The sequence below is a fragment of the Aptenodytes forsteri genome, unplaced genomic scaffold, assembly GCF_000699145.1.
Source record: "Aptenodytes forsteri isolate BGI_AS27 unplaced genomic scaffold, ASM69914v1 Scaffold216, whole genome shotgun sequence".
Lineage (NCBI taxonomy): Eukaryota > Metazoa > Chordata > Aves > Sphenisciformes > Spheniscidae > Aptenodytes > Aptenodytes forsteri.
Genome location: NW_008796114.1, coordinates 1,881,207 through 1,890,915, shown reverse-complemented (window position 1 = coordinate 1,890,915; position 9,709 = coordinate 1,881,207).

Genomic DNA, 9,709 nt, shown 5'->3' with positions numbered 1-9,709 from the left:
CCCTCCCCGAAGGGAGCCCTGCCCCGGCCAGGTACGGCTGCGGAACAGCCTGTCCCTCCTTCTCCTCCTCCTCCCACCCCCCGCCCGGCGGGGACGCGGCGTCCAGCGAGCAGAGGTGATGCAGAAAGAAAGTTGGCAGCGCTTGTCCCAAGGGCAGCGGGCAGCCGGGGGCAGCGCCGGCCGGCCGGGACCCGGCCCTCACCTCCCGGGGGCGGCAGGACCCTGCCCTGCACACGGATGGGGTGCACACACCCCGGCGGTGAGGGCTCGAACGTGGCTTTGATGGCCAAATTTTGCTTTTCAAGGGCAAAGCCGAGGTAGATGGGGAGAGTTTTGGGTGAATTTTGCAGGAGGGATGGGGCTGGGGCAGAGAAGGCTGGTGGCGACTGGGTGATATGCATGAGGTAGCATCGCCTTTGCTGGTTCATTAATTAAAGAAATCTTTAGTATCCAGAACTACCTGGCCCAACCATGAGTGGGAACATGTTTCACTGATCTGTGCCTGGGAAATTAAGGCCTCCCGTCATTACCCAAAGCCTTGCAGCGTTTCCTCAAACCACAGAAATGAACACCCGTACCCAAACGTGACCAGGAGTCCCCAGCACCCCCCGCCATTGTAAGAGTGGAACCTCTTTCCCAATCCTTTCTCCAGATGATTTTCTCCTAAACTAGCTCTGTCTGAGGTTTTCGCATCTTCCTTTCCTTTATGAGTACCTCCTTCAGATCAGTCCTTGTTCAGAGTCACCTGTCACTGAATTTCGATCCTCATTGGAGTTAGCAGTGGTTTGGTTAGTGACTCAACATGCACAGCCACTTTTACCTCTTCATATTGCAAAATACCATGCTTGAAAATGGCAAGGAGTACACTTTGGAGGCCGGCAGTTGAGTGACAGCATGCCAGGAACAGCCTTGTGACAGCTGCTTGTTACAAACCTACAGCCACAACTTAGAGCTTTCCTCTAGCTCCGTCCCGTGACAAAAAGCAATGCAAAGCAAAAGCATCGTTTCTTCTGCAGTTCTAAACTTAATTGTATCTCAAGTAATTTATTTTGAACTTTCATTAAAGATGAGTTGCAAAAAGTGGGAGGGGTGGGGGGAATGAACCAACGTTGTATCAAATGCCTATTACAAAGCAGCTTCCTCGGAGCCTTGGAAATGCCCTTCTGGGTCGGACCAACGGTCCGTATCCCATCTGGGGCAGTGCCATAGGAGATGCCATTTAGCGGAGGGATGTGAGCTCTTTTTACTTGTGCCATTTGTGTGTTTTACGCACCCAGACAGACCTGGAGAATCCCTGAAGATGCACATCAGCCTTTTGAACCAGCCTTGTAGCCTACGCCTTAAACTCTGGAACATACACAGAAGTACTAACAATTATGCAGCATCGGCGGTTACAATTACCGGTGTAACCTGTGGAGCTGTAATCCAGTCATTTCATGGACAGCATGTTTATAACTTGTTTGACTTACATTACTGTAATTTCCTGAAATTACTCAGTTACACTGATGGACCATCCTCCGAAACTGCCTCTCTCTTACTGGAATTGTGCCTTGGTCTTACTGGAATGACAAAAATTATTTTGCCCCTGAAAATGCCCGTTTTGCACTCATTTAAGTTAACAGCACCCACAAAGCAACTACAGCTGAATTTGGTAGCGCTGATACTTAGGACTTTTCTGATTTCCACAGTATTTAAAAACATTTTCAACTGTCTTCAACTGATCTTTGCAAATGAGTTCAGAAACACAGTCCTTTTTGCTGGGTGTGAGACAAGGTAACTTACATTTTTTGATTTCTTTTGACTTTCTTTTGAGGAATAATTAAAAACTCAAATATCTGGACTGATTTGCTGCATCCGAATGACAGTCTAAAGCCATTTTCTCAGCATTTTCTCATGGCTGACAATTTCCATCACCATCTTGTTTGGAAGAACTTTTGGCCTTTGCCAGTTTGGACAAGAATGGCAGATAATTAGGGTGTGGGTGCACGTATCGTGTGTTTTATTTTTACATGTGTATAAATGATACATATACATAGATATAAATAATATATCTATGTATCTCTATATGCACATGTAGATACATATTTGTTTTATTTTTCAGAAGATTTTAACATATGTTGTATTTTTTTCCTAAAGAATTAAAAAAACGCTCGCTGGCTCTTTCACTGTTTCCAGCTGCCGTGTCAGCCGTGATCTAAGCAATTCCCTTTTCTCTCTTTCTCACGCCGGTGAGCTGCTCAGGCTGCCGTACGTTATCTGCTGTTGTGGCACACCTCAGAGCACGTATCAGCCCTGAGGTGACGTCCAGTCATTTCAGGCATGTGAATATCACGCTTTGGCCGTGGCTTTGTAAAAGTCCTTACCTTCTCATGTCACACAGATGTGCTGCACATTGATTGCCACCTCACAAAGCAACCAAAAATTTATCTTTAACATTCCTACAACCAAAATTACCACTTGATTCTCCAAATACTTTTGAAACAAGGCAGAAAACAAATCTCCTGTTGACTTCTCAGCTGCCAGTCTCAATCTCCATTTGCAGAACATTAGAATTTGCTAACTCTTCAGGTCTTTTTTTTATTTACATCTTCCCAGCTTTTGTTCTGTTTTTTTTCCCAATGTATAGATGAACTAGATCACTCGAGTGACCATCTTCTGGCCAAGATTGTCAATCATAAATGGTACCATCTTCCTCAGGCATGCTTCACTGTGACAGAAGATAGTGACGTGGAATTATTACTGTAGTTTGTGAGAGCGACTCCTGTTGATATTTTAGGTGATTAGATACGCTCCTGTCTTGAACTTACCTCACTGCAAGAGTCTTCTGAGCATTTTGCCCATCCACAGGTTTCTGGATATTTGTTCGATGTATTGACCTATCAAGGTGAGTCACACCTGATAGAACTGGTTTTGACACTGACGGTTATTTCCCCCACCCCCGTTCAGGCTCAGCAATTATAGGATAAATGGTCTTCTGAAATCCCGAGTCTTGTGTTAGGATGAAAGATCTTCCATCAGGCACTACAAATCCTTTTTGGAAGTTTTGATTCGCAGTATTTACTTCACTTCTAACAACATTTTGAATCCAAAGAGCTTTATACTGAAGAGGTCCTTTTCCTTCAGATGCTTGTAACTAGGTCCTTCTCTTTTGAAATGGGAAGCGCCCTGTTGTTCTGGGCAGTGCTTCTGTATGTTGTATCTTCACAAGCTGAATGCATGATTGCTTTTTATTGCTACTGAGCAACCTTTGAGTAAACATGAATGATTTTTTATGGCATCAAATTGGAAATGTTTCCTTACCAGCTATGTCTATTATCTGCCCGGGTAGTAATGTGATAATGATCTGTAATGCACACATTTTAAAATAGAACAAACTTTTTTCAACAAGGTGCTACTGCGGTGGGAAAAAAAGAAAGGTTTCTCTCCAATACTTGATCAGTCTTGAGTATAACAAATTATACACCTTTTTTAACTACTTGAAAGGCCCTAGATCAGTGTGGTTCTTTTGTATATGCATATATGCAATTGTGTTTTCCTTCTGCTGCAAGGTAGAAGCCAGTGATTATTTCTGGATTACTTCTGGATTAGCTACAGCTGGTTATATTTTTCTGCATTAGAACTAGCAACCCAAACTGTCAAAAAATAGCAGCATGCATGGTGCTATAAGTTTAACCGAAGTCTTTGGCCAAAGAAGCACCAGCCTTGTAGCTGATAAAGATGGGTAGACGTGAGGCTACACTTTGTACTGCCATCATTTTTCAGTGGGGAATTATTTACCCAGGATTCATGGACTCCCTTGAGGCAGAGGTGGTGACCTCTAAAGAGGATCGTTATTAAAAAGCCATCATAGATTTGCAAACCAATTTAATGGGCTGTTGAATGCCTTCTCCCTTGCTACTGATGTAACCTGCCAGGCAGCAGTGGTGTCTGTCCCAAATAGCCAGTGCTACTACAGCAGCAAGAGCATGTCCGTGTACGCGCTCCCACACCTTTGTGTCCCGAGGAGGCTGCTTTTCAATGTATTTATTCATATTTACCTTCTAGGAGCAGAGTGGCTGCAGAGAGCCGTTCTGGTGATGCAAAAGAGAGCCCTGGGAGAAAACCGAAGCAGTGTGTGTTACCCCATCTTTCAGCATGAAAGGTGGGAGACTGTAGGGTAGAGCTCATGAAAAAAATATTGTAGGACCAAACAAATCCCGCTGGAAACTGTGTGGAGGGAACCCAGTCTCTATTCCTAGGAGAATAAAGTTAGCATGAGTGAACTACAGAAGACCTGTACGGATCCTCTTTCGTTGCTGTTTGCACACTGCAATGCAGTATGAAGCCCGGAGGAGAGCCTGTATAGTGGCTGCTCACGCTCTGCCTCAGCTGGCAAATCTGAATTAGCTCCTGAAAAACGTAGCTCTCTCCCATCTCTTGTCTGTATTGCAGGACGAGGGATATTACCTCCTGAATCAGCTTGGGTGCTGCAGCAGCCCAGTGACGCAGACCCTGTGGTATGTTAGCCATACTACTTTGTGTCCGAGTCAGCTGCCACCTTCGCTACTAGTGACCTGTGCTCCATAAGAAAATCACTGAGCGCTGAACGTGGGCCTTCAAGCTCTACCTCTGCTGCATATTCCCTAAACCCAGGGTCTCATCAGATCCTCAGGATCTCACTCAGCCAGATCGACAGCTCCTCAGATAGCAATCTCAATCCAGTCCTATTGCAATAGGATCGACTGCGGAAACGGCCAGATGAAAATTCCCGCCCACTGGCGTAGCTAAGCTAAGACTAATGCCCATCTGGAAGCTGGCTGTGCAGTCCAGGCTGAAACAGCAGAGAGCAAAGCTATAGGACTGGATGTCAAAACCAGTGATTTCTCTGGCTGCTTTGTCCTGAGGGGCAATTAATGAGTAGGGAGATCAAGATGGAGCCTCCTTGAGTTCCAGCCCCTGCCCCGTTCTCCCCAGCTGGAATCCTTAATTTCCTCATTCCAGCCCTAACAATATAACTATTATCACAACCACCTGACTCCCCAGGCCTGTGTCCCCACCCCTTTCGTGATCTCTCCTGCGTGTTCCTGGAAATTCGAGGCAGATGCAGCCACCTCAGACCAGTTTTTCTTCTGACACCTGCTGCTCCCCGGCAAACAGAGATCACAGGGCTGGGGCTGGTCACCCTCTGAGCCCAACGCAGCACCCGGTACAGCGCAGCAGGCATTTGCTTGATAGACACAGATGCTCGCTGCTGCCCACCTGGAGCTTTGCTAGAGCTGATGTTAGGACAACCTAGTTGATGTTTACCTCCAGTTTCGACACTGCCCCACGTAATTCTCCAGGTGCCCCCCTCAGTCACTCCCACCTCAGTGGTTTCATGGTGCTTCTGCTTCTTGGCTCTGCTCTGGTGATGGTGATCTTGTCCTCCTCTGGAATATAAGCTAGGCGTTATGCCCTCAAAAAGGGAATCCACAGGGAATTAAGGCCTTAAAAAGAGAAGTTAATCCATAAATCCCATTTCTTTTATGGGTAAGGCCAGATTTCATAGCCAAATGGCTTGAGGGAACACTTCCCACCACACCCTTCTCACAAGGCAGAGCAAAAGGCATCATCCCCCTTTCCCATCTCCTTTTTAATTGTTCAGACGTGTTCAATTCATTCCTCTGCTTGAGAGGTTTTATGTCTTCCTAGGCACTATGAATCCTCAGAAGATCTCAGGCTAGCAGTTATGTGAAGCTCTGGAATGGTTCATAAAGCAAAGAACCTAAATCTTTTTCAAGGTGTAGCTTGATAATTTTTTTTTTTTTTGCTTTTCATCCTTTATTTTAAGCAAAGAGGTTGGGCCAACAAAACATGAATCTTACTTCCCACCACACCCTTCTCACAAGGCAGAGCAAAAGGCATCATCCCCCTTTCCCATCTCCTTTTTAATTGTTCAGACGTGTTCAATTCATTCCTCTGCTTGAGAGGTTTTATGTCTTCCTAGGCACTATGAATCCTCAGAAGATCTCAGGCTAGCAGTTATGTGAAGCTCTGGAATGGTTCATAAAGCAAAGAACCTAAATCTTTTTCAAGGTGTAGCTTGATAATTTTTTTTTTTTGCTTTTCATCCTTTATTTTAAGCAGAAGAGGTTGGCCAACAAAACATGAATCTTAGTCAAGCCATGTGACCACTTCTAGTGATACTGAGAAGAGTGAGATTTTGTCATTATAGTCACTGTCCCATTCTGTCACCTCTTCTTTTAACTCTGTATCAAGACTGAAACTGTTTCAGATACATCTCACATATAAAGAAGTTTATATCCCTGGGAACATTTTGGGGTCAGGAAGGGATTTTCCTCAAGTAAGACACGCAGGGCTGGGGGGGGGAAGGATTTTGCTGGGGTTTTCTTTTGAGAGAAAGAATCTTCCCCTGTAGCTTGAAAAATGGTCCACTTCACAGAGTCTAGGGCCTTTTGCCTTCCAAATCCCCTGCCAGTAAAGGATCTCAAAGTATTTGCAGCATACCTCCTGGTATGAGGCTGTGCATATTTGTCAGTTGAGGCAATTGATCTTTCATGCTAAGGACTTAGTAAGATGTTGATGGTATTTCATGGGAGACAGGTGTGTGAATATGATTTGGATATATACAAAAGTATAAAAAAAGAGAAAAAATGCAATTCATAAAGAAATCAATACTAAGCAAACCCATGACTTCAGAAGCATTTGAAAAAGAGGAAAAGAAAATGGTAAAAAGTGCTGTTGAAAACAGAGGAAGGGGAAGGAGCTGAATCAAAAGAACAGCAATGAATGAACTCAGAAAAAGAAGAAAACCGTGCCCTCCTTCCCCACGAACTGCACCTGGTTGTGGTGGGAAGGTCTGCGTCGCCTAGTGACACTGAAATACATGCTGGCAAGTTACATATCTGCCAGAGGATGACTCATGCCAGACAGTTTGCAGCACAGGAGGCTGAACTTAATCCACAAACTCTTAAAACAATGACGTATTGCTTTTCCTGCCTTTGCAGTCATTTTCCCTTCCTTTGCTGCACCTTGTCATTGTTGGCCCAACCTATCTGGACCTCTCCTCAGCTGTCCGTCAGCATTGTCCAGTCCTGCCCTGCTTCACTGACAGTAATTGCTTTGAGCCACCACGTGCCAGTTACTGTACCATACAATCCTGTGCCACTACTCCTCACTGTCATCCCTAACCCCTTCTGCCACCTCTTGCAACACTACGTTGGTACATCAACCGTACCTGTTGGGGCAATGTTGCTGTTCCCTCTTACTTCTCACTCCCCCTCTCAGTGTGACATCCCAAGGCCCAGGGTCATACTCCTGTTTTCCCACCTGATGTCTTCACTGCTGCTAACATCCTGCCCTCTACCTCTTGTTGTTTTCCAGCCAGTTCTCTTCTTCCCATTCTGCGTTGGCAACCTTTGTCATTTTGACCTCTTGCTTGGCATTGATGGCCTGCACCAACACCTACCACAACTGTTTTCTTCTGTCTGTCCAAAAGTGCCACCCCTTTTATATTTTCATCTTCATCACCTGAATTCACTCTCTGTCACCCTTTGCCATCCTTACTAACTGGGCACGCTCATGGCATACTAACTGGGCATACTAACTCATCCCCTCTAGAAAAATGGGCTGAACACCTTTCATGTGGGATACAGAAACCATTGTTCAGTGGGGTAAGGGAAGACACAAAAAGCATCTATCAAAAAAAGCTGAAGTTGTCTACAAATGGGAAAAGAAGAGAAGGATATAAACTTTGGCACATTGTGTGTAGAAAGACAGTAAGTCAGGTCAAACAAAGCTTCAAGGAACTACTAGCAAAAGGAATCAAAACTAACGTTAGATCTTTCTTGAAACGTATCAGGAACCTGGCAGATGTTCTGAAGGGCAAATTGGTGATAGGGCTATGAGAGGAGTGCATAGGGGAGATAAGGCCATTGCAGAAATCTCTGCATCTGTGTTGTGTTGAGTGACGAGGTCATCATGGCAGAACCCATTCTTCAGCAGGGTGGGGTTCACCAATGAACATGTCTGAAACTGAAGCGGCTGTGGAAAAGGCTGTTCAACACACTGAGAATGCGAACAGTAACAACTTGCTGGGAGCAATGGCATTTGTCCAAGAGTCTTAAAGGAACTCAAGAATAAAATAGCTGAACTGCTCCGAGCAGTGTGTAACCCATGCTTACTGCCACTGTGGTACCTGAGGAGGAGAAAGTGGTGAATGTGATGCCAATTTATAAAGACTTTATATCGGCTCAAGGGGAGAATGGACAGCTTCATGGAAAAGAAATCTACAGAGGGTGAATAAACCACAGAAACCACATCCAGTCAGGAAGTCCCTGACCTGAAAATGTTTGAAGACTGGAAGAGTATCAATGAGAAGTATGGTACGTTTGCCCTGTTCATCTTGAGCTTTCCCTGAGAAGGAAAGAGGAGGAGGCTAGAGGGAGAGAAATCAGGGAGAAATCAAATGCTTTATGGTGAGGAATGAGCGAAGAGGGGGAGAGGATAAGGTGAAAACATAAACCAGAAACTTAAGAGGGGTCACAGAGCACAGCATCTGCAACAGTACCCACTGCTTCCTGAAGGCATCTGAGGGTGCCAGGTGGTGGATGTTGCCCCGTGGTCCTCTGCATAGAGTTGTAACAGCACAAGGCTGTGCAATCACCAGGAACACCCCTGCAATCAAACATCCTCCTCCTGGAGCTGCAGGTGGCCAGTTTGGCCAGGGGCAGGTGGTGGAAGAGGTTCTGGGACTTCTTTGGGCTTCAGATGAAGATAGCATGAATAAAAAGGTGAGAGGGAAATACAGTTAGAGTCTAAGAGGGTCTGAAGGAACTAGAAGAAGGCCTGAGCCTGGCACACCACTCCATGATGCTTGTGTCCCCAGTGGGCTGTGAAATCCATACTATCATCTGCCAGCCTAAGGGTGGTGTGTGCTGTTGTCCATCTCCTGAAGATTTGGATGCATGCTTGGATGAATGCTGCCTGGTAGCATTGGAGCCAGCTGGGACCTGCAGAGTTGTCAGCTCTTGCTGTAGGATGTAAGGGGTATTGTGGTCCGGGCACTTTGACCCAGCTGCTGGTGAAGGGGACAGCAGCAGTGACAGAGGGGTGTGTTTGTGTCAGCACCAGAAATGAAGTTGCTGGTGGTGGCCCTCTCCTTTCTCCTCTCCTGATTCAGGGGCTGTACAGGCAGAGTATGAGAGAAGGACCTCCCAATGCTGCAACCATTGCATCTACCTGGGGACATGGGTGGGGAAGGTCCTCATTCCTCTGCTGTCTCTCCTCACCAGGAACTGCTGGCAACTACTGCTGGTCCTGGAGGCTGAAATCAACCCTCTCCACTCCAGATGTGCTTTTTGAGCTTCTCAGATAATTTTTCATCCCAAGGGGGCATCTGCCATTTTTCAGCATCTGCTCATCATTCATTGAAGGAGATGCATGGGAACCCACCATTCTGTGTGCTAGGAGAAGCTGAATTTTCAGCTGACCTGGGAGGAAAAGCATGTTTTTGCAGTGGGTAGGAGCTGGACTGATTTAGCATGACACATAGGCTGTGGAGTGAAGCATGTGTCCCATGCTTTTGTCTGGGACACAAGTTAGGGGGTGGTTGTAACAGAGCTTTGGGAAAAGAAGAGCCCAATCCTTTCCCTTTTTCCCTTTTTCCCTTTTTCCCTTTTTTCTTTTCCCTTTTTTTCTTTTCTTTTTTTTTTTTTTTTTTTTGGGGGGG